Source organism: Siniperca chuatsi, linkage group LG2 (genome assembly GCF_020085105.1).
Source record: "Siniperca chuatsi isolate FFG_IHB_CAS linkage group LG2, ASM2008510v1, whole genome shotgun sequence".
NCBI classification, from domain to species: domain Eukaryota; kingdom Metazoa; phylum Chordata; class Actinopteri; order Centrarchiformes; family Sinipercidae; genus Siniperca; species Siniperca chuatsi.
Genome location: NC_058043.1, coordinates 3937167 through 3960812, shown reverse-complemented (window position 1 = coordinate 3960812; position 23646 = coordinate 3937167). Strand labels below are relative to the sequence as shown.

The following is a 23646-nucleotide window of genomic DNA, read 5'->3' as shown; positions in this document are numbered from 1 at the left end:
GTTCAGTGATCTCATTAGAAATGAAAAGAAATCAAAGTGATCTCATTAGAACAGAGTTATAAACAGGCAAGGCGGGGCTGTGGGGGATTTTGCATCAATATTCAATTTCGGATCTGCAATATTAAGACCACTATCAGGGGATGAGAGGGAGATGTGGCTCACAGCGGTAGGCAAGACTGTGTGTGTGTGTGTGTGTGTGTGTGTGTGTGTGTGTGTGTGTGTGTCAATGCCCCTGATCTAGTTTTGAAAATCAGTACAACACCTCCCTTCCCTGTGTCTCATTGACACAAACACACAAACATAATTACACACAAATGTTCTGTGTCAGAAAATGTGCATAATGAAAACATAACACTGCTGCTCTGGTCTGATTGGGAACATGGGTATGAGCTTGTGTGTGTGTTCGTGTAAGTGTATGTGATGGAGAGAAAGAGACTAAGCGTGGTGCAGATAGAAACATGTATGTGGGGGTCATGTATGTACAGTATATGTGTGTGAGTATTAGAGTTGTGGCTGGACGGGTGTGTGCATATGTTAATGTGTATTATGTATGTGCATGCATGTATTCCTGAGACACACAGAACAAGCAGAATCCCTTCATCTCTGCTAATTAACATTCCTGTAACCAATATGATAAAATGTTGATATGATGACTAGAGTACGCCTATACAAACATACACACACAGAAAGAGAACAGCCGCCAACCACATGATCATCTTTTGAATGACGTCAGCCATGTTTATCAATATTTATTTAAAAGTTCACTTAAAAAGTTAACACACGTTTCGGTTATTGTTTATATTCTGCAGTGTTTTTGGTTCTACTGTTTGTCACTGTGTCATCTTCTATTGTCAACCAACATGTTTGCATCCAGCTGTCAACTGCCGCAAAAAAAAAATCATAATGCAGAACCTTAATTTCAAATAATTAGTGTGAGATGTTTTGCTATGACAGTCATGAATGATATTTGTATTTGTGTACACACAAAGTGGTTCACACTGAAAACAACTTGGCTGGCGTGTTGTTGCAATCTGACCTGTAATGTGGGAAGTGCCAGCTGCTCAGATTGTACATAACAAGCTGCAGCTAAGTAGCTCTCTGAAATGGTAAAGGTGTGATGACACTAGCACCAGTCTCTGTGAATAAATGCTCTGTTTCTCTCTTTAAATAAATCCCATAACTGACAAATTCAGTAAATGCTTCCCGTTTCTGGACATGCTTTTATTTGGTCCAGCAGATAAAGTTCATCTATGTTCAAAATCTAAATTCTTTGACCAGCAAATTGGTCAGCCAATGGATACACTGTTGGTTGATACATTCTGTGTTTGGAAAGTTATTATCCTAACACCCAGGTTTGTGCAGCATTATTTTTTATTATTTTTTATTATTTATATTATTTTTTTTATTTTTTTTAAAATCCAGAATCACAAAAGTACCTAAATGGAACAGAGGCATAGAGGTAAAGGGATCTGTAACCACTGAAATGACAATCATCTGGTAAAGAGAGCATCACAGTTTTGTTCGAATGTATAGTAGGCATAGCAAAAAATATGTATATGTTTTACCTTTGTTCATGTTAATTTATGTTTTCCATTGTTTTGTCATGCATATGATTTGTCATGTATATGGTACTGCTGATTGAGTAGTATTAATCAAAGGTGAACAAAAATCTAAATTATTTTCGAGGGCAGCAGCAACACAAACACTGAATGCAACCCCTCTAGAAACATAGTCTTTGACGTGTTTATTTTGGAAAGCTTTGAATGGCTGGGATGAACTTTTCACCTTGTTTTCTGCTCTTTCCAAATAGAATAATTTATCAAAAACAAATTCATTTCAGCAAGGAGAGAAAGGAGCAGAAATTTGATTGCGGATGGTTGAACATTTCTCCTCCCTTTGCTCTGTAAATGTAACCTGTGATTCTAGCAACAGAAAAGCCTCTTGAGGCATTCGGTCAGTGTGCTGCTTCAAATGTTTTTTTTTAGTTGAGTCATTCTAAGTCTCCACTTAATAGTCCAATGACAGCTTTCATCCTAATTTTGCCTTTTTCAAATTAAAACAGTGGCAGTTATTGTTGACAAATTAATGGCTGACAGAGAAATTACAAGGACTTCTCCTTGTTGTTGTTGCTGCAGTTGAGATATAATTTGTTTTGCTGTCAAAAAACATTCTTACCAAACCCTAATAAGCAGAATAGCAATTACTTTTCACATAATGGAGTGTTAATGTATGTGTGTGTACAAGGTGGCAAAATCAAACCCATTTCAAAAGCTAAGAGCACCCTGTTGAAAGAGAAATTGAATGACCTTTTGAGATTTCTCAACCAAATTCAATTTATATCCATTCTGAGTGATGGTTTAATTTTTTCAGTACTTCAAAACTGTAGTATTTGTGTGTGAAGACTGTGTGTGTGTTATCCTTTGTAAATAGGATAACACACACACACACGCGCCCCCCCACCCCGCTAAGTTTCAAGTCATTGTACTGTTATACTGATATGTCATATGAGAATCGTTGAAATTAGCTTATTAGCTTGTTTTAAATGTTTTATGACCAAACATATAATGTAACATTATAATCACATCAAAATATGATGTGCATTACAGTCCACTTTCTATAAAGTAACGCAAAATCCCTTAATTTATATATAAAGAGGTTTTTGGGTATCCATGCATTCAGAACTGATTTTTCTGCCTCAGCTCACATCTGGTCCATTTACACATGTGGTTAGACAACATGATCAGACTTACTCTATATCACTATAATACACACAAACACACTAAAATTATGCAAGCAACCTGGCTTTCATCCACAAACACTCACATATATGCAGCTACAGCAAAGTGAACACACACAAGAGCAGCAAAAATAACTCTGTGCCCTGAATAAACCCACTTACACACTCACACACACATAAACACATCCTCCAATGATAACACTTATTTAGGCAGAATCCCCTGTCTTTCTCATGTTAAGATTTCCATTCTCCTGAGGCACCAATAGCAGCCATTAGAGCCTTTCATGTCAGCCAAAGCTAACACAGTGCGACAGGACCCACGGAGTCACAAACCAGAGGGAGGCACCCCGAGGCGAACGGCTCTAAAGAGTCTGTTTACTGCTCACTTAGATAACATCTACTGATCCTGAGTGCGACTGTGTGTTCAAATGTGTGCGTGTGTTTGTGTGTGGGAGCAAAGCGAGGACATGTTGCTGTCTGTTCATGTGTGAATGTGTGTGCAGAGCAGAGCAGTTTCAATATCAGAGGTGGAAAGTAACCAGATACATTCACTATTCAGTTATGTTAAGTTATCAGATTGTTTAAACTTTCAAATATCGGTATCATAATCAGTTACGCTTTAAAATTCCAGTGTACAGGCTTTTTTTTTAAAATTCTTTTTATTTGCTTTTAATTTTTCAGTTTTTGTCCCAATAAGGAAGGATCTCAATACTTTTTTCCAAAAAATCAGAGTCAGAGTCACTTCATCTATTTACTGTACACATTTAATTAACTAAATGTGTGTATGGGGTTTGTTTGTGCATGCATGTGTGTGTTAAGCTCACTGTGTGTTTGCATGCATGCAAGTCAGAGTGCAACCTTTCTGATAAAGTCTGGAAACTCAGGTGTGAGTGTATACGTGGGTGTATGTGTGGGTGGACTGACTCGTGGTGTGCATGTGTTTATTCGTATGTCTTCCTAGCTTGTCTCCAAGTTAACTCATATTAAATCCACTGTCAGCCAACATGCCAAGATCCTTAAATATTCCCATTAAGTCATTTAAAACCATATGCCAACATATGCCATCTGCCCCCATGTACCCCTCACACACATACACACACACACCCTGAGGCAAACAAACTCACTGGCTAAAATCTAAATGCAATTACTGCCACCCCAATAAGCCTGGATACTAAGAGAAAGCAGACAGACAATTGTTAATGTAACATACAGCTGGAGAAGATGTGTTTGAGGTGTGTGTTTGTACAGTGTATGTGTGTGTGTGTGTGTGTGTGTGTGTGTGTGTGTGTGTGTGTGTGTGTAAGAGAGAGAGAGAGTGAGATAAAGTGTTCGAAAAACACATAAAGAGTGCTGGTGTGTCAGTCAGTTCTCTTCATACAACCAAAACTTGATTTGAAGGAAAAAAACAAAGTCGTGAGGTGAGAGGTTTGTGTTCTTGAGTGTGTGTGTGTCGGCATGTATCCAGAGAGTAGGAGGTGAGAGGATAGCGCGAGATGATAAATGTTTAATAGAGAAACAGATTACTAATACAGAAAACGTCTACTAGTGCTTTAATAAAACAGGTTCAAGTGATATAAAATGCATAAAGAAGAGGGGTTACAGGTTGTGTGTGTTTGTGTGAGTAGGAGGAGCCTTGGGGTTAGAAGTCAGACCAATTTTTGACAAAGAAAAGAAACGATTGAGAATCAAAGAAACAGTGAATGTGCGCTAAATCAAATTTATTTATAAAGGGAATACGTTGTAAATTCTACCAAGATATGAGGCCAGAGGTTGTGTGTGTTTGTGTGTCCTGAAAGCTTTTCATGGAGGTTTCGGCAGTCTGCCTGAGAGCAGCAGGGCAGTGAATGCTAAGCAAGCAAGAGGAGCTCAAATGGAAACCAAAACATGGGAGGAGAAAGGCTGGTGTGCAGGTGTTAACACGTAAATGCTGCTTAACAGATGACAGATATAGGACCTCAACTGAGTATTCGCTATTCTTTTCTGTGGCTTTCCAATTTTTAAAAATTAGCACAAAGTCACACATGATAACACAATGCACCACAATTTTTCAGGTAAGCAAATTCAGTACATTTTGACTTCAGTAAAAACCTTCAGCAGATTCTGCTGGAACTGAAAAACCAGCCGAGGGAAGGAGTTACAGTAAGCCTGTGAGAAATAAGAGAGTGAGCAAACAAATGACTATGAAGGAGTGAATGAGTGAGTGAACGAATGAGTGAACAAGCAAGTGCGTGAATAAGTGAGCAACACGTGAGTGGATGAATGAGCGACTTAGCAAATGAATTAGTGAGCGAGTGAACAAATGAGTGAATGAGAGAGAGAGCGAGCGAGGGGGTGACTTCGAGTGAGTGAATGAGTGACTGAGCCCACAAATGAGTGAGTGTGTGAGTGATTTTGCGATGAGCGAACGAGTGAGGGATTGAGTAAGGGACCGAACTAACGCGTGAGCAAGCGAGTGATTGAGTGAACGAGTGAGTGAGTGAATAGTATAACAGTTATTGTGTGTGATTGCTCCCCTCTCAGTTCCAGTGTGTGTGTGTGTTTCGTACGTCTGTGTCTTAAAATGGAGGAAGGGAGGTGTTTCCCTGAACGGTCTATGGTGACTTTAATTATCTGCTACATGAATCAACAGGGGACCTGCCTTGTAACCTTTAGTTCTGCATTAAAGAACACAGAAAACAACGTCGGCAGCGAACGCTTTTACTGGCTGTCACACACACACACACGTGCACACACGCACACACACTTCAAGCTACAATGACCACAAACGTTACATGAAGAAAAACACATGAACAACGCACAACAATCACACAAAAACACACACTAACGTTTGCACGTATGTCTGTACTCAATTGAATCAATTGGTTTGGACAGAGGAGTGACTACAAAGGGGAAGCAGAGAGATTGGAAGGCATAGGAGATTGACGCACACACACACACACACACACACACACAAAACACACTCTCACTTTCACCCACACGTGCCTTCTGTTTGAAATGGCTGGTTGCAGCAAACAGTTGTAGTAAATTAGAGGAGAAGAAGAAGAAGTTGACAAAGCAGACAAAGGAAGGAGTATTTCAGATTTCATACACACAAATGCACACATCTGATTCGATTTATGTGCTCCCTCAAGCTGTAATTATATTCCGCTTCCCAAAAGACACTTTATCTCACCCAAGTCAAACACGCACACATAGAAAAACACACATTTAAGTATATAGTGTACATACAAAACACAGGTATGTTTCTGATGGCCAAGGAACTATGGGATTGGAATTTCTTGAAATGTTGTAAATGTTGTTGAAATTGTATTTCAATTTTAGGTTCTAGGGCTTGTGTTGGGACTACTGGGTCGCAATGGGGAAAAGGGGAATTAAAAGTGTTTGTTGCAAAATTACTTTGAAAATTATTGCTGCAGTAGAAACCAGGCTGACATTGCACAGTGTAATATCTGTTTTAGATCAAAGCAAGAAAACACATGACATTGTGAATGGGTTAACAGATGTGATCCAACCTGACTCCCCAACCCTGCTCATGACCTGGGCTTAATGCAGGTCTGACTCTCCTAATCCATTTCATACTAACAGCTATTACCAGCCCCCTCAGACAAGAAATCTGCTCTTCACAATCACAAATATACATAAAACTGGTTTTAGAATGTGAGTTTTCCTTTACAAAAGGTGACCAAATAAAATAAAGAAATCCTGTTAAATTACAGTAAGTAATAAGTATCCACACCATCCACCATGTTGAATCACAGTAAACTAAATATTTTATAAATATCTGTGATTTACAGCATTGTTTTATTTTGAAGTCCAGTTGGTTTTGTGTGAACAGTCAGATGTAGGTTACAACTATTCTCAGCCTCTTCTGTCCCATGTGTCAGAAACTTCCAAACTTTTCAAAAATTGTTAGAGATGGTCTGAGTCACAACATGACTCATCTGAAACACAAGGACACACACAGACACACACACACACACACACACACACAGACAGAGTTACCCAGTGACACTCACACTCCCCATTTGTCACACACATGCAAATTGCCAGAGGTGGAGGAAGTGTTCGGGTCTTTTACTTAGGTAAAAGTAGCAATACTACTGTGTAAATGTACTGTGTAAGTCCTGCATTCAAAATCTTACTCCAGTAAAAGTACAAAAGCATGCATCAAAATATACTTAAAGTACCAAAAATAAAAGAACTCATTCTGCAGAATGGACCATTTCAGAATCATATATATTATATTTCTGGATTAGAATCAGAACTGTAAAGATGGGGCTAATTTTAATCATTTTATATTCTGCTGGGTAGTTAAGTCAAGTCAATTTTATTTATGTAGCCCAATATCGTAAATCCCAAATTTGCCTCAGGGGGTTTAACAATCTGTACAGCATACGACACCCTCTGAAGCTAAACCCTCGAGTAGCTTAACCTATAATAATATATCATTATTAATTAAATCTGCAAAGTAACTAATAACTAAAACTGTCAAATAAATGTAGTGGAGTAAAAGGTACAATACTTGCCTCTGAATTATAGTGGAGTAGAAGTATAAAGTAGCATAAAATGGAAATACTCAAGTACAGTACAAGTACCTCAAAACTGTACTTAAGTACAGTACTTGAGTAAATGTATTTAGTTACTTTCCACCTCTGCAAACTGAGCACATGCAAACCCTCTCAAAACTCACTAGTCTTTCTGTCTATGTCTGTCTGTCTGTCTGTCTGTCTGTCTCTCTCACGCACGCACGCACACACACACACACACACACACACACACACACACACACACACACAGGGGTAGGTTTTGTGAAGTTTCTGTAATGTCGCTATTAGCATGCTAATCCTGCTCAGGATTACACTGCTGTCAGAGCAGAGAGCTCTGCATTAATAATCAGTTCCACCTCTGTCATGCTCTCTGTCATGCTCTCTCTTATTCTCTCTCTCTCTCTCTCTCTCTCTCTCTCACACACACACACACACACACACACACACACACACACTCCTCTACTCTGAGCATCCCTGAAAATTTCTCAGATCTCATTTTTTGTCAAAGGGGCTCTACTTGGCAGATCTGTCAAAAAATAAGCCAAATTTAAGACACACACACACTTGTACACACTCTCTCTCTCTCTCACACAAAAACTTGATTTAAAGTGGAAGTTGTAGCTGAAAACTCGCTCAGTATAAAATTGCATATTCTCTCTTCCTCTCCTTTGTTTTGCTATCTGTGCCTCTCATACACTAACTGTAAGCACAAAACTAAATGAGCACACACAGTATGTGCAAGCTGTCTTTGACACACACGCACACACACACACACGCACACACACACGCATGGACACACATTTCTATTGAGGATCCTCGACATAACAAACTCAAAATGGGTCATGTTGTTCAAGCTGTTCAGATACGTCCTTACCTTGTTATTGACTGTTTCAGGAGCTTTCAAACATTTAATTTGATATATTATAACTATAAAGAGGATGCACCTGTAAGTAGAGATGAGCATTATCTAATGAGTACAACAGGAAAGGGGGCAAAGAAGGAGGGACATAGCAGGCACACACATGCATACATATTCAGTGACTTCTTACTTTATTTGGTCGAACATTGCAATCATTTGCACCAGTGGTGGATGTCTCCACTGGATGACTAAGTTATATGGAAGACAAGGGCAGATCGAAGGTCAGGGGTCCTGGAGTCATTGTAAGCAGGACTGCTTGTCATCAGTATACCTTTGTCTGGAATTCCTTGTGTAGTTTTTGTCAACAGGACAACAGTTGGGGACAAAACAATTCTTACAGTGTGAGCACTACAGCAGTTTTAAGAATTTAAAACTCTCAAGGTCTACGACTCAAATTTGTCCTCACAAGCATAGATGTGATGACAAGAGCACTCACACGAGCCGTAGGGATGACCCTTCACACACACACACACACACACACACACACACACACACACACACACACACACACACATATGGAGACAGACCCAGGCAGACAGAAAGACAGACATCTGCACACACAGACACACAAACACACACTCTTTCATGGACTACAGCTCCAGACACACTCTCCCACACACTCTCTCTGTGGTGCTCATTAGGAGAGGTAGCAGGTCCAGACCTCCTTCTATCAGAACTACAGGGGTGACCAACTCCCTCCCTGTCCTCTTCTCTTCTTCCACTCCCCCTCTTCTGTCAACTTCACTCTCTCTCCCTATTCCTCTGCTCCTCTTTCACCTCGGTCACTCTCTTTTTTCTTTTTCTGAGCACAGATTTCTTTTTCCTCTATATTCTCTTTTGATCCTCCTCCTTTTTTTGGTTTTCACTCATCACTTCACTGTCTTCCCTCTCTCCTCTGTTTCATCATTCTTCTGTCTTTTTGCTTGCCTCTCTCACCCCTGCCCTCCCCCTTTCTTCTTTCTCTCCCTCCTCACCTCATCCTTTTCTTCCCTCTAGCAATCTCTCTCCCTCTTGTCTCACCTCTCTATACTTGTTTTATCCTCCCCTTTCTCTATCTACGTCTTATTTCAACTCTCAGCTTCAATTCATGCATAAAATATAAGTACAACTTGAATGATGTAGATGTATGAGGGTGAATACTGGCAATTACAAGGAGTTTTCAAAATTCTTCTTTCCTTTTCTTCTGTCCTCTCTCTCCTATCCCCTTTTCCCCCATTCTCTCTTTCTCCCAACTCCACCTTCTACTTTATTTTTCACCGTTTGTCACACACCTCTTCCCTGTGTATTTCCTTAAACTTTCTTTCTTTCAGTCTTTCCCATTCTCAACACTCCCTTTTACCTCTTTCCCCACTGTCTCAGACAGCTGAAAGGAGGCTCACTTGACCTTGAAGTCCACCTGAATATCAAGGACTAATGACCTCTTTTTCTCTTTTTAATGTTCTCTTAATTAGAAAACAACTTTTGTACCTTTTATTCTTATTTACCTGTGTTTCTGTATTTATTCAGCTCTCGCACCAAAGCAGGCCATTACTGTCCATTTTAATATGTTTGCCTTCCTCTCTCTCTGTGTACTTTGTTACATCTTGCTTAATTATTGAGCTGTAAGCTTGCCCAATCAATGAGCATCTATAATTCAGTGGTTTTACATATCACACTGAGAGATAGTAAGAGAGGGAGAAAGAGAAAAGAAAAGAAAAATGGCGACTAGAGCAGCAATATTTTACTTTGGCATGAAGACCACTCAGCTGTGAGTGTGTGTATGTGTGTGCACTAAGATTAATTCTCACAGCACACACACACAAACACTCACACACCATCATTGTGTCTAAACATGAGTATTACAGTAAGTTTGAAAAGTGCAGTAAGGCAGGGGTGAGGGTTAGGTCACATTCACACTATGCTGGCTAGTTATTTCCTTTTGGCCCTCTATCCAAAGAGCTGACATTTTTAAACAAGTTTTTCAACATATCGTGACATAATGCTTCTGACATGGTGAGAAAATATGCAGAAATATGCAGAAATAAAAACATGAAAAAGCTACGTTTCTTTAACTCTAACTTCCTCTGAGATCACTCATTTTGAATGCCAATCACACAGTACACTTGCTACTGATCTGTACTCATGTTTATGTTTGTAAGACGAGTCGATCTGCGAGCGTACTGTCTCATTACACTTAGGGAGTTGCTGTTTTCCTTGATAAACAGGTAGCATTTATGAGCCACAATCAAATCACCTCTTTAATATGTGCAGTCATTTACAGACAGAAACAGAAAAATATGGTGATGACAAAAACTAAATTGTGTGTGCGACTATTCTGAAACACAATATGAGTGATTGTGGAGAGCAGGAGGCTGTATCTGTCCCACTCCTCACCACATGTTGAGACACATTTTTGCTGTTTGTCCAACAAAAGAGGATATTTTCTTACACATAGGCTACTGTAACTTCTCATAGACTGGCACCTACCAAACCCAAATTATAGTCAGCCAAGTGATTTGCTTTCTTTTGCATTTGCTTGTGGTCATTGCAACATGGTTGTGCGCCGCTGCGCACCGCTCCACTGTTTTGCGGTCGAGCGTGGATGGACACGTGGCATCTCAAGCGTTTTTTGTGGGAGATTCTCAGCTGAAGCGGTTCTCTTTCTGGACAAACCAAAGTGATTTAGAGCATCCATCAGCTTTTGGATGTTGTGGCACCTCTTTCCTTTTCTCCAGCAATGGCCACAACTGAAGGCCAAGCCTTTCCAGGAAAGTGTGTCACTTGTGAGATCTTCTGACTTCCCAAGTTGGATATTTGGCCAGGAAAACTATTTGCGTGTTTATAGCAGCAAAGTCAAGGCAGTTGAGGTTCCCTCATCAGTCTTAACTTCTCTTGGCACCGCTACTTGGAAGGTATCTTGACTGTTGTCCCATTCAAAGCTCATGTCGTCTGAGCTAGCTTCATTCTCATGCTCCAGTTCTGCTTTTAAAGGATCTGATTCATAAATGGCACAAAAACAAAATTCATCATCATCAGTAGCCTCAGGTACGTCTTCATTTCCAGAGCTGCTATCATCGAAACCCTCCGATATCAAAGAAAATGCTTGCGCTGCACTGAGCCAGGTGCTGCATCATCATTTCACTGTGACAGTAAGCCATTGTAAACAAACTATTTTATCATTGTGTCTGTGTTTATTTGTAGTTACAGTGAACCAATAACTGTTTGGTCATCATGAGGCCCATCAGGAAAACACGAAATGACCCGCCATAACTCACATTCAGCGTACTGCAAATAAAACATGTAACACTCTTACATATCTCAGGTCTCTAGCGACCCTATGAACTGTTTATAGAAAAACACTAGCAAAACAACGGTTTTCATCATTTTTGACATTTTGACGTCGGAACATTGTTAAAAACAAATAGCTTGAGTAATACCAGGTAGTTGCGTGCTTAAGAATGAATTAGACCGGGTGAAATATAATGACCCGAGAAATGCATTTAAGAGTTAATTTATCTGCCTTAGTGTGTTTGAGAGAGTGTGTGTCTACCATGTGTAGTGTTTTCAAGCATCTGCGTCTGTGTAAACAGACACACACAGACACACATGGGAATAAGCGCAAGAAGTGCCTATTTATCACCCACTGAATTCCCAGAGCTGACGAAGAGTGTGTGTTTTTTTTTTTACTGCCAACAGCACTGCTCTCTCTCTGTCTCTCTCTCTCTCTATTGCACACACAGACACACACATTCAAAAACAAGTAAATATGCACATATGTGTTACAGAAAACACATGCACGTACACATACACAAAAAGATTGCATCTGCATTTTACAACCTCGAGCGTCTGTTTCTCCCGTAGTAATCAGAATTGAGCCGCAGTGAAAATGCAGGACACACTTTCTACAGTAGCTAATCATCTTGTACCGACACATTTTTACGAGTTTTAGGCTTTTTACGATGCTAGAGTAGTGCATCAGAAGTATTTGTCAACTCAGAGCACCTCAGGATAGGAATGGACTCATTTTATTTTATTGTAATTATTTATTGAACATATGTAGAGAAACGATGACAAAAAAAGAGGTGGGGAGGAAAGAGCTGAGCTAATCAGCCCTTTTATCAACTTGTAACTTTCCCTCCAAGAATTTGAAAATAATGGTGCTACATGTGACATTTTAACATCAGTAAATTATTGCCACATTTAGAGACATTCAGCTTCTCCATCTTGGTCCGCCTCCACTTCCTTCTACAGACTCTTTCTGTGATTACCAAACCATTTCAGGGTTTTTTACCCTGCCATCCCTCACCTGCCCACTAGTTGTTTTTAAGCATGCATTCCAGCACCTGTTACCTGATCCCTCTAACTGCCAGCTCACCTATGCCCTATCAGACAATTACGTCCTGTCTCTAGCATACACAGACTTACTTTGTCAGATTGTCTGTGCTGATCCTGTAGCCAAAGATATTCAAAGACCTAGCCTTTGTACGCACCTACCTGCCTACCGGTCCAATATGTTCACACTGGACAATTCTGCGATATGACGAACAATATATGTGGAATACTATTGTTCAGTGCCAACACAGGAAGTAGTGTGTGATTTATGTATTGAGGCAGAAAGTATAACTTGTTTTTGAATGCAGGAAAAGTAATAACCTTTAGCTGTTGGATGCACTCACAAAGAGCTGCAGTGCAGCTTGGCGTTAAAATTCAACCATCACAAAAAATATAAATACATACACTATAAATGAGGATGCATGAGCAAAAAGCATTTTTTTTCCAGGATAATGTGAACACGGCTTCAGTGTGATGAGGTTGGGGTGGTGGATGGGTGCACACCATGACCGACCTTTATGTTGGAGACCAAAGTTTGTGTTCTGTTTCTGACCTACAATAAATGTTTGCTTTTTTTAACCATGAGCATGAACCATTTGCCATGATCATGACCTTTCCCTAAATGTAACCAAGTAGTTTTAGCTGCCAAGCCTTGACCATAATGTAGTTGCCATGTATGGATACTGGAGAAATGCTTAATGAAAATATATTGGCATTGAATACATAAAAACAATGTCGCCCAATCATCCAACAATAATGAGAGAATGTGGGCACAAGAAAAATTCATTGCGCTTTTGATTATTCTGTCATTTTGCCACTATACAGTTACTACAGTATCAACAAATGAGACGAGGGCCAGATGGTGGTCTTGTTCTATATCAAAGTATAAATATTGTGTTGTAATGTTTGATCACACTGCAGATCCACACAAACAGATGGGCCTTACTGTTCACTTTTTGGAGAAACTGTAAGAAAAATATGTTTATGTGTCTTATTGCATGACATTGGATACATTATTAGCCAGTTTTGTAATTCAATTCAATTTTGCAATTTCACTGCTTTCGCATGCCCTGCTAACACACTGCACAGCTACTCTACATAATTTCCCCTTGAGCAAAAGCCAGTTTAATCCCTGTAAATAGTCATAACAGGAACGTATAGATTGAAGTGGCCCTTCACTCCGCACCTACAGCAGGCTTTGTATTTGATTTAATTTAGCTTGAATGCTAAAAGTTCCTCTTAGCTGTGCCTCAGGGCGTGGATACCACAGACCATTATACTTACAGAGATACAGATTTTGAAAGTAACTGACATATTGGCAGATGGAGGGTGATGTCCACTACTGCTGTTTATTTTTCTATGTAAGCGTCCACACAATGCATTCTGGCTGTACATTAGCCTTTCCTCATTTGCATAAAGTAGGGGTCAAGCCTAATTTATGCAAATCAGGGGCACCCAGTATGAACAGCTGCCTGTAGAAGATCACAAATTTTGCACACCGACGTTTGAACTGTGTCGTGATGACTCACCATCTGCATGCCCTTTTTTCCGCCTTGAATATTTTCAGTAACTTTTATATAGAAGAGACTCCAAGCAGGCAGTATTTCAGAGCCATACGTTTCCCTATGTGCCACTACCTCTCAGAGCGACCATCAACAGATAGGCCATGCTCAGGGGCACTGCAGCAGAATGTGTAACTACTGATGAACACACTAGCTATTGCATACTATTGGTCTGTGAATTACTCAGAACGGGATACAGATGTTGTATTAGGTGGAAATAACCTTGCTATGCTGTCTGCTAACACAGTTGTTAACAGGTGAACATATGTTTGCACTTTGAGGGTTTACGCATTTACAGTCCAACAAGATAAAAAATATATCCATTGTGAACAAATGTGGCCTACTGACTCTCCACCTATTAGAAGATGTGGCAGTGTTCAGTGTTGGCTCTAATCAGATTTAGAGTGGCTGTGCTCTATTTTTAGTAGCAGTAATGGTTGTAGAAGTTGTAGAGATGGTTAACATTTGAATTCTAGACAGTATGTTTCCATCATTTATAGATAAGCATGTGAGTATTGTTTTAAGAGAGAATGGAAACTATCCGTGACCATTTCCTAATAGTGCAGTAATGATTTCTGAATTCTGGATTCTGAATTAATATCTGTGAAGACGTTTGGTTTTTTGTCCCCCCTGTCCACACGTTTCAGGTGCTATCCTGGGGTTTAAACAGTTCAATCCTTGCCTACTCTTTCATCAAAAACAGATTAGCTCCACACACACACACGCACATTGATCTGCAAGATAAGTCTTGGTGAACCATTGACTCCACACACACACACACATATTGATTACCTATCTCACTCTCTCTCTCTCCTCAGAGTCGACCAAAACGGTTATAGACAAGATTTATGCTTTCTCCCTCCATGACGAAGATGGATCACTGTTAGAGAATTTATGGGTGGAATGAGCCAAGCATCCTCTTCTCAAGCTGTATGTATGTATGTGTGTGTGTGTGTGTGTGTGTGTGTGTGTGTGTGTTACAGACAGCCACAAAATCTGAGCAGACAGACCAACAACAACAACCAACAGGCAATCAACAAACACGAAAACTACAATGTACGCTCTAACAAAAATAAGATACAATGTGTGTGTAGAAATAAATGTACCTGTGCAGTCATTTGTGTGCATGCACTTGCATATATGTGCATTTATTTGTTTGAATGTGTGTGCGTGTGTGTGTGTGTGTGTTTGTACAACCTGAGGTCATATTGTTAAAACCAGGTCAGCCTTTCGCCCAGACCAGACAGCAAGGACAGGCATACCCAAGGGCTTGGTGTGTGTGTGTATGTGTGTGTGTGTGTGTGTGTACACATGTTTGTGTATTTATAGCTTTGGACAGGTGCATAACCCTCCAACACACATCTACCCCTCTACCTTTCATTGTTGTCCTGATTTTATGTGTGTTTATGCGGCTATGACTTTGTGTGTGTGTGTTTCTGCTTGCCTGTGTGTGTGTGTTCTCCCCAGAGCCTGCCATTGGCCTATTTCAGACTGAAATGTTACACTGTAATGTATTTTTACCCCCTCTTTGACTCCAGCTAACCTGTCACTGACCTTGGTCCAACAGAACAACCTGCACCTAAAGGCGCCTTCCACTCAAAATCAAATTATGCATGCCCACTGGATCTTTAAAGGACATGAAATGGGTGAAATGATTCTTTTTTTCCCCACACAAAACTGAATGTGTTTCCCTGCAAAGTGAAGATTATCAGTGTCCATTAGACAACATTATATGGGTAAAAATTGCTCTCCTGAATGACACATGAGCATTTTTTGATCTGACGCTCCTTTCATCATTCGTCATTTCATCATTTTTCAAAGTGTGTCACAAATCAAATCCAATCTTTGCAAAAAATATAACTGTTTTCTGAACTTACATCACAATGGTTAATGATTGGTTACGTTTAGGCACAAAAGAACTTGGTTAGGTTTAAGGAAAGATCATGTTTTTGATTAAAATAACTACTTCTTTAACCCTCATCGTCATGGTTAAGACTACTTGTTAAGGTTGGGGAGCATCATGGTCATGGCTAAAAGAAACCAATGTTGACTGTCGGTAGGAAACAGGAACTGAACAGTGTGTTAAAGTCTGACGTTTTGTTGACTCCAACCTGACCTCCTCACTCTGTGGATGTCGTGGCTCTATAACAACATCACACTGCTTCCGCCTTTGCTCCAACAGACACAAATCATTATGCCTATGGCCGCTAGAGGGCATTGCTTAAACTCAAACATCTGTCGTTTTTGGGCGTCTGCTGAAACGACTGATGCTGATGGGGACGGTACCCACAGGCCTTCAGCTGTGTGACTTTAAGAAGTTGCTGAATACAAAGCCTGCATTAGATTCCTGCTGGGAAACTCTCATCCCCAGAGTTGTTCAATGAGCCGATCACCCAACTGCTCTATTTGTCTTGAGAGTCTTGGTGTTTGAATTTGTCAGTACAAAAGTTTCAGTCTGTGCTCTTTTTTTTTTATTCCTGTTTTTCTGCGCCAGTCTATAGATCTAAAGTTAGCTTTGAGAAATATGAGACAAGATGGGGCCATAATATTGACAAGCTTGTGTGTGTGAGTGTGTGTGGGCATTCATCTACAATGTAGGCCAGTGGCCAGAACGAAGACTGTGATTAATGAGTCTCCCAGTCAGAGATGCTAATCACTTGCAGCCACACATTCCAAACAAGACCCGTGTGTGTGTGACCTGACTTGTTAGTTAAAGCACTCAGCACATGTCTTCTCTACTTTCTAGACAGACTGTGTGAGAGACGGACTCTCTAGATAGAAAGATAGATACATTTTGTACCTGGGTAACAAATGTAGTGAATTATGGGTAAAATCAAATAAAAACTAGTTTGTGTCCAAGTGTCTTCAGATGTGTGGTTGATACTTAGCTGCAACTAGTTTTCGTCTTGTGTATGTGTTTTTATGTTTTGTGTGTGTGTGGCGCGGGGTTAGAGGAGATCAGCGGGGTGGGGGGGTGGACCAAAAATGATTGACAGCTCGTCTGGACCAGGGTGGTCGGGTGGAACAGAGCTTCAGCACAGCCCAGTAGACACATCCTCACACACACACAGACATGCACACACAAAAACACTCACAACAGACATAAACACATGAGCATAGAATCACTTTCTCCCCTATACAAAGACGCGCACAGACACACACACATACACACACAAACACCACAGGGACCTCTACTCACCTCAACTTGTCTCCCTCTGACAGCTTTCAACAGTGGTCAACACACACACACAAGCACCGGCACATACACACCCATACAGAGCATACAAACACACCACACTGAACTCTTGACAGATACATCCTCCCACTCTCCTCCCTGTCACAGTTCTGGCTGCCTCACTGCCAATGCATGGACACACACACACACACACACACACACACACACACACACACACACACAAAACGCACAAAGGCACACTGAAGGACAGCTTGGCTCTTGGTCAGGTCAATGGTTCGTGCTACAGAAACACCTTAACTTGTAAAAGCCAGGAGATACTTTAACTCTCTCCTCAAACTTGTCAATTTGTCTCTTCCCCAACTCTCTCTCTCTCCTGCTGTTCATTCTGTTGCACAAAAACTAGCCTCAACCTCAGAAATTCAAGAATTTCTTCAGCTACACTTGTACAGAGATTTGGACTAAACATGGTGGTTTTAGTGTGTGTCCACAATCCCACAATCCCACAGGATCTGATGTATTAATGATGTACAGCTTTCTAATTATATAGTGTTGAATTTACAATTCAGTGAGTTTGGTGATTCTTTGAGTCCCTTGATATATAGTTAGCCTACTTAAACAGATTGTGGCTATACAGGAGATTGGGATTTCTGTGGTGGATGGGAAAAATTATATTGGGTGTTAAGGCATGGATATAGTCCAAAAATGGACGCAGAAAGTGAACGTGAATGCGGTTCTGTTAACTATATTTGGTGTCTGCATATTTTTGTCATACATTTTGGCCTGTATGCAGATGGTCCACATGGACCATGCGTTCACAGACATGGGTAAATTGAATTTACATTAAGCGGACCCTTGTGGACCTTCGTGGCCATGCAGATGTGGAAACTATAAGTACTGCTTTATATGGGTATAAGACAATTTGCCCTGCGGAAGTGTCTTTGAATAAGACGCTGAATTCTTTCTTGCTTTAAGGGAAGCTGATCCTGACCTCTGACCTCTCAGAATTAGATTGGATTACAATATATTGTCCGATTTCTTTGAAATTTGTCCTCCATCACAAGCTCAGTTCTCAGTTTCAATCTCATTTTCACATGAAAGGAAGAAAACAGCAACAACATTATAGGCAGCTGCAGTGAATTCCATTTTATTGCTTAACATCAACAAATGACGTCAATGTTGCAATGCTTTTGGCCAGAAAGCATTTACCTGTTATAAAAGACACATTACACATACATATACAGTAACCACACATATAAACTTTTAGGCTATGAACTTTCAAACTAATGAAGAAACATTTGATAGCGCCCAGGAAACAAAGTGGAAGCTAACTAGGAAGAGAGTAAATATTTCTGTTCTGGCATGTTACATGTGAATGAGTAGGCGACCATATTGCAATTCCATATCCAGTTCTCCTAATACATCCATGTCTGCCAATCTATTCTTATTTGCTTTCTACTTTGGTGGTGTATCATTTTATCCATTCCTACAACAATCATATTTTTCCATCATTTAAGTTTCATCTAATTGAGTCTCATGGGACTATTAACCTTCTGGCTTGCAGCAGCTCACTCAGCTGTTTTAATTGTTGCTCATTTCATGTTTGTTCACTTTGTTGCATGCATTCATCTGGAGCATCAACTATTTCCCCACAGGGATCATTCAAGTTTCATGTTATCTAATGTAATCTAAAGGAACAACTGAACCTGCTGGGTTAAACCCTACAAAATTTAGATCACAGACACCCAAACATGCGCATGGTACACTTTCAGATCTCCCTCTCCGATCAAAGCCAAAATGGGTGGCTTTTAGAAAGAGCCTTAAAATATATTACACGTATGAAGTTGATTAGACTATGCTCTTTTTGGAACAGGGAAAAAATAAAAGACACACTTTTCAGTGCAATGGACATGCATCAAATGGAAAAGAGATGAGGATCTTTTAAAAAAGGGGGAAAACAAAATTACCTTGTTTCAATATGTGATATTAAAGTTCCAAATTCTGTACCACTGAAAATTGGGTGTGTTTCTAAAGAAAGAATGCTTGAACTGCATAAAACTGAATAAAATATTTACATAATACATTCTAAACAGATAAGTGGGCAGCTGTTATTTGATTGGGATGCTAATCAAAGGCAGCATTCTCCGCTGTCCATCACTGAGAGAAGGCACCAAAGCCTTGAGAAGCTTTTGAAAAGTAGACCTTCCTTTGAGTTTAAAAAGTGGTAGGAGGACGACGAGCTAGACTTCCAACTCATTCAATACACCATTCCCACATATAAACACACACACACATTTTCATCAAAGGGCTAAGTGCAAGTGTGAAAGAATTTGAGGTGCAATTGCAATTATGTTTATAATTAACTAATTAAGATGATTTAAAACTTTAATGTGGAAAATTGGGCTTCCACTTCTCTGAAAAAAAGTTGTAGCCTACATTGTAGTGATGGTGACCCTGCTTCTAACACACATACACACACACACATACCCAAACACACACACGTACATTCACAAACACACACATACAAATCTCCACTTCCAAATTTAGAGCCTTAAGGTCACTGACTTGGAATAAGTATGGGCATCAGTGCATGCATGTGTTTTTGTGCTTACTCGTGTGTGTGTGCGTGCATGTGCCTGAGTGGGGGTGGGGTGGGGGTGTCAGCAGGCTTTTAGCCTCATTTAACACCTCCCAAGCCTATAGACTAACATGACGTTCTTCTAGCAGCTGTTTTCACAGTCATTAGCTACTTAGCATCCAACCATGCTAACATGCTAAACACATGGTGCTGATAGCATTTTGTCTTGCTAACTTATGTGTTTTCCTTCTCATTTAGCTTTGAGTTAATTTTGGCTCTAAAGTACAGGACAATGCCCAAAGTACCCACTATATTTTATGTGAAACTGTTTTTTTCACAGTGATTAGCTACATAGCATTGTTTCGTTTGCAGTATTTTTGATTTTCTGTATCACAGTAACATTAGCACTGTCTGTCGTATCAGTTTCACTCCTAGCTTGTTTTTGTTTTTAGCACCATGCTAACATGCTACTTAAATCATTGATTTTCAACATTCAGTAAAATAGTATGAACTAAAATTGCATACAAATGTGAATAAAATTATAAAAAATATTTTTGTATCATACAGTGATTCCCTAAAAGGAGCATATCCCCAGAAAAAGTATAGCATAGCCTATTTAAAGTCATTCCTGTTTACAACTTCATAACTGGGATTCCTTTGTCAAAGATTGGCAGAAAAATTAAAATAAAAAAGACAGGGAGGGACCCAAGGAGTCATTTTTCCTGCACTTTACAGCACTTGCTGACGCACCATGTGATCAGTGCCTCGTTTCGCGACTGGATCGCAGCAGCATCAATCCTTTGCCGCCACTAGATCGCGACCGCCTCCTTTCCCGGTTGGATTGCAGCAGCACCAATCCCTCGCCACCGCTGGATTGCAGCAGCACCAATCCCTCATCGCTGCTGGATCGCAGCCGCCTCCTTTCCCGGTCGGATTGCAGCAACAGCCATCTCTAGTCGCCGCTGGATCATAGCCGCCTCCTGCCCCAGTTGGACCGCAGCATGCCGCTGAACTGTCTGCTGAGTCAAAGCACGCCGCTGAACCGTCTGCTGTGTCGCAGCACGCCACTGAACCGTTTGCTGGACCGTCTGTCGCAGCAGCAGCTGTACCCTCCTTCTCTGCTGGAGTGGCAGGCTACAGGTTCGTGGACATCACTGGTTCTGCCAGCTCCTCTACCAGTCTCTCCATCGCCGGCTCCCTGTCCTGCAGTCCCGTCACCGGCTCCCTGTCCTGCAGTCCCGTCACCGGCTCCCTGTCCTGCTGTCCTGTTGCCGGGCCCTGATCTGGTTCGCCGTCGGCAACCAGAGGGGTTCCGCCTTCGCCGCCAGTCCCCAGAAGGTCTCCACCTTCGCCGCCGGCGTCCAGTGACTCTCAGTCTTCGCTGCTGGCCTCCAGTGACTCTCAGTCCCAGATTCCTTGGCCCCTTCACCATCGACCTGCTCCACCATGGCGTCAGGTGGGGGGTACTGTCACAGAGACGCCAGGCTCCACCATCAGTTAATCACACACACCTGCTCCCCATCAGCACCTAATCACAACCGGTATAAAAGCACACCACGCACCTCAGCCATTTGTCTGGTCTCGTTCTACAGTTCTACGAAGGACTCTTGTTGTTGATCTCCATGACTTCGAAAGAAATCCGTGCTTTCTTGTCTGGGTCGTGTTTCCCCAGTCTCTGCGCTCCATCAAAGGACATCCCTTTTCCCCTCCAGCGTGTTTCCCCAGTCTCCGTGCTTCATTGTCTGGTTGTGAACTTACCCACCTTCCTTGTGTGTTCCTCTGGTCACCGGCCATCTACCCATCTACTATCTGCAGGACCGTAAGACAATCTGACAATCAATGATGGGGTATCTGTCTTCCTGTAATCATTCCATTAATATTCCGTCACCTGCATCCCTGTGTTCCTCGTGCTGTAATCCAATAAATCACCATCTGTTTCCATATCAGTGTCTCCTGCCTCTCTGTCCGTAACATGCGGACACAACCAAACCATTTTTCACATTTTCTCTGCAACCTTAGGTAAATTAATTTAACCTTCTATAAACCAAACATTTAGCTGTCTGTTATGAAAATAAAAATACAAAATTTAAAATACAAAAACATTTTTTTGTAACATATTAAGTCAAAATTTGGACTTTTCATTTAACACAAGCCACTGAGAAAAGTAAATAGCAATCGTATATGACTGACTTTAAATCAAAGCATATGAACAATTTTTCAACAAACATGACCAATCCTGAAGATCAACACACACACACACACACACATCTGAGTACCCCCTACCATCATAATTGGGCTCAACTATTATGGCTGCTAAAGCCATCAACTGTGAACAGTGCACACACATACCTAGACACACACACCTGGACCCAGCGGCCATCCATCAACACACTGCCAGGTGCAAATACACAGCAATGTATCCATCTCTTGAACACACAGAGACACTCATGAAATGAGCTCGACAATAACAGTAAAAGGAATTCAGCTGCAAGTACCAACTGCATGCTGAAAAGAAAGAACACTTTTTGCTATTTAGCACTCGAACGCACACACACACCCACACACACACACACACACCCACACACACCCACACACACACACACACACACACACCACTATGCAATCAGATGTTTTTTTTTACTACCTATAAACATGTACAAGCTCAGATGGGTGTTACCAAATTACACTTATTCTGTGTGTGGGTGTCTCAGTGTGCAGCGGTGCACACTTCTGAAAGAGAAAGAGAAATCGAGGCTGAAAGAGTCATGATGTTGGTTTTATTTCATTTTAATACATTTTTTAAAAAGTTGATTCAGTAGCTATGAGCTCTATTACATGGCACTTCCAAATTCTTTCTTCTTGTCTTTTTTCTCCCTGGTTTGTCTCTCTATTCCTCTCTTCTCATTTTCATAATGCGGGACTTTTTTTTATCAGTATAAGTTTATATTTAACATTCATATTTCCCAGCCCTACACCATTACCTTATAAACTCTTTCTACATTGTTTTTTGTCTTTAAATTATCATTGTTCCTCTGTTTTCTTTTCTCTTGATCCTTTTTTTCATTTTGAATATCTTTGCTCTGTCGCTTTAGCTATGTCTAATTTTCTTTCTCCAGTTCTATCTACTTTTGTTTTCTCTTTTTTCTCTATTGGCTCTTTCTAGCTGACCAAAATAAAGTGAGAGAGGGAATAATCCTGTGGGAGAGAACGAGAGGGGGAGGAGTATTGGGAGGCTGTAGACAGGGAGAGGAAGAGAAAAGGATAAAAAGGAATGAAACAGAGAAGGTGGGAGGCAGAAGCCGAGAGGGAGCGATCAATAAGTCAGGTCTGGATTATCAGTCAGTATTAATGGGAATTAACCTTTAACCTGCACTCTCAATGACACACTCACAAACACAAACAGGCAGTGAGTCCTCTAATTGCAAATGTCATGTAGCTGCAAGGTGCTATTGACAACAGCTTATTACTAAGTGTTTGTGGATCTGTGTGTGTATGAGAGAGAGAGACTGCCCCCTCTCAGACACACTCTGACCAGCCTCACAACAACACTGCTTTCCAAACACCAATCAGAGGAAACCAAATTATAACGCAATGTAAAGAAACCTATTTGGAACATTGGAAAGAAGAAACTAAAAGCTCAGAAAGTTATCTGGCCCTAAAAAGAGATGATGAATTGGCAGAATATCTCTCTGCTGTCAGAGATAGAAAGCAGAGACAGATCCTAACCAAGGACAGGCTCAGTGACCACAAACTGGCAATCGAAAAAGGAAGACACAAAAAATCCTGGCAACCAAAAGGA

General features: G+C 40.7%; 1 protein-coding gene across 13 annotated transcripts in view; it reads right to left on the bottom strand.

The window, feature by feature from the left end:
- The window catches only part of ptprt (protein tyrosine phosphatase receptor type T), a 341042-nt gene that overhangs the window by 294538 nt on the left and 22858 nt on the right, over positions 1-23646 (bottom strand). The window lies entirely within an intron of this gene.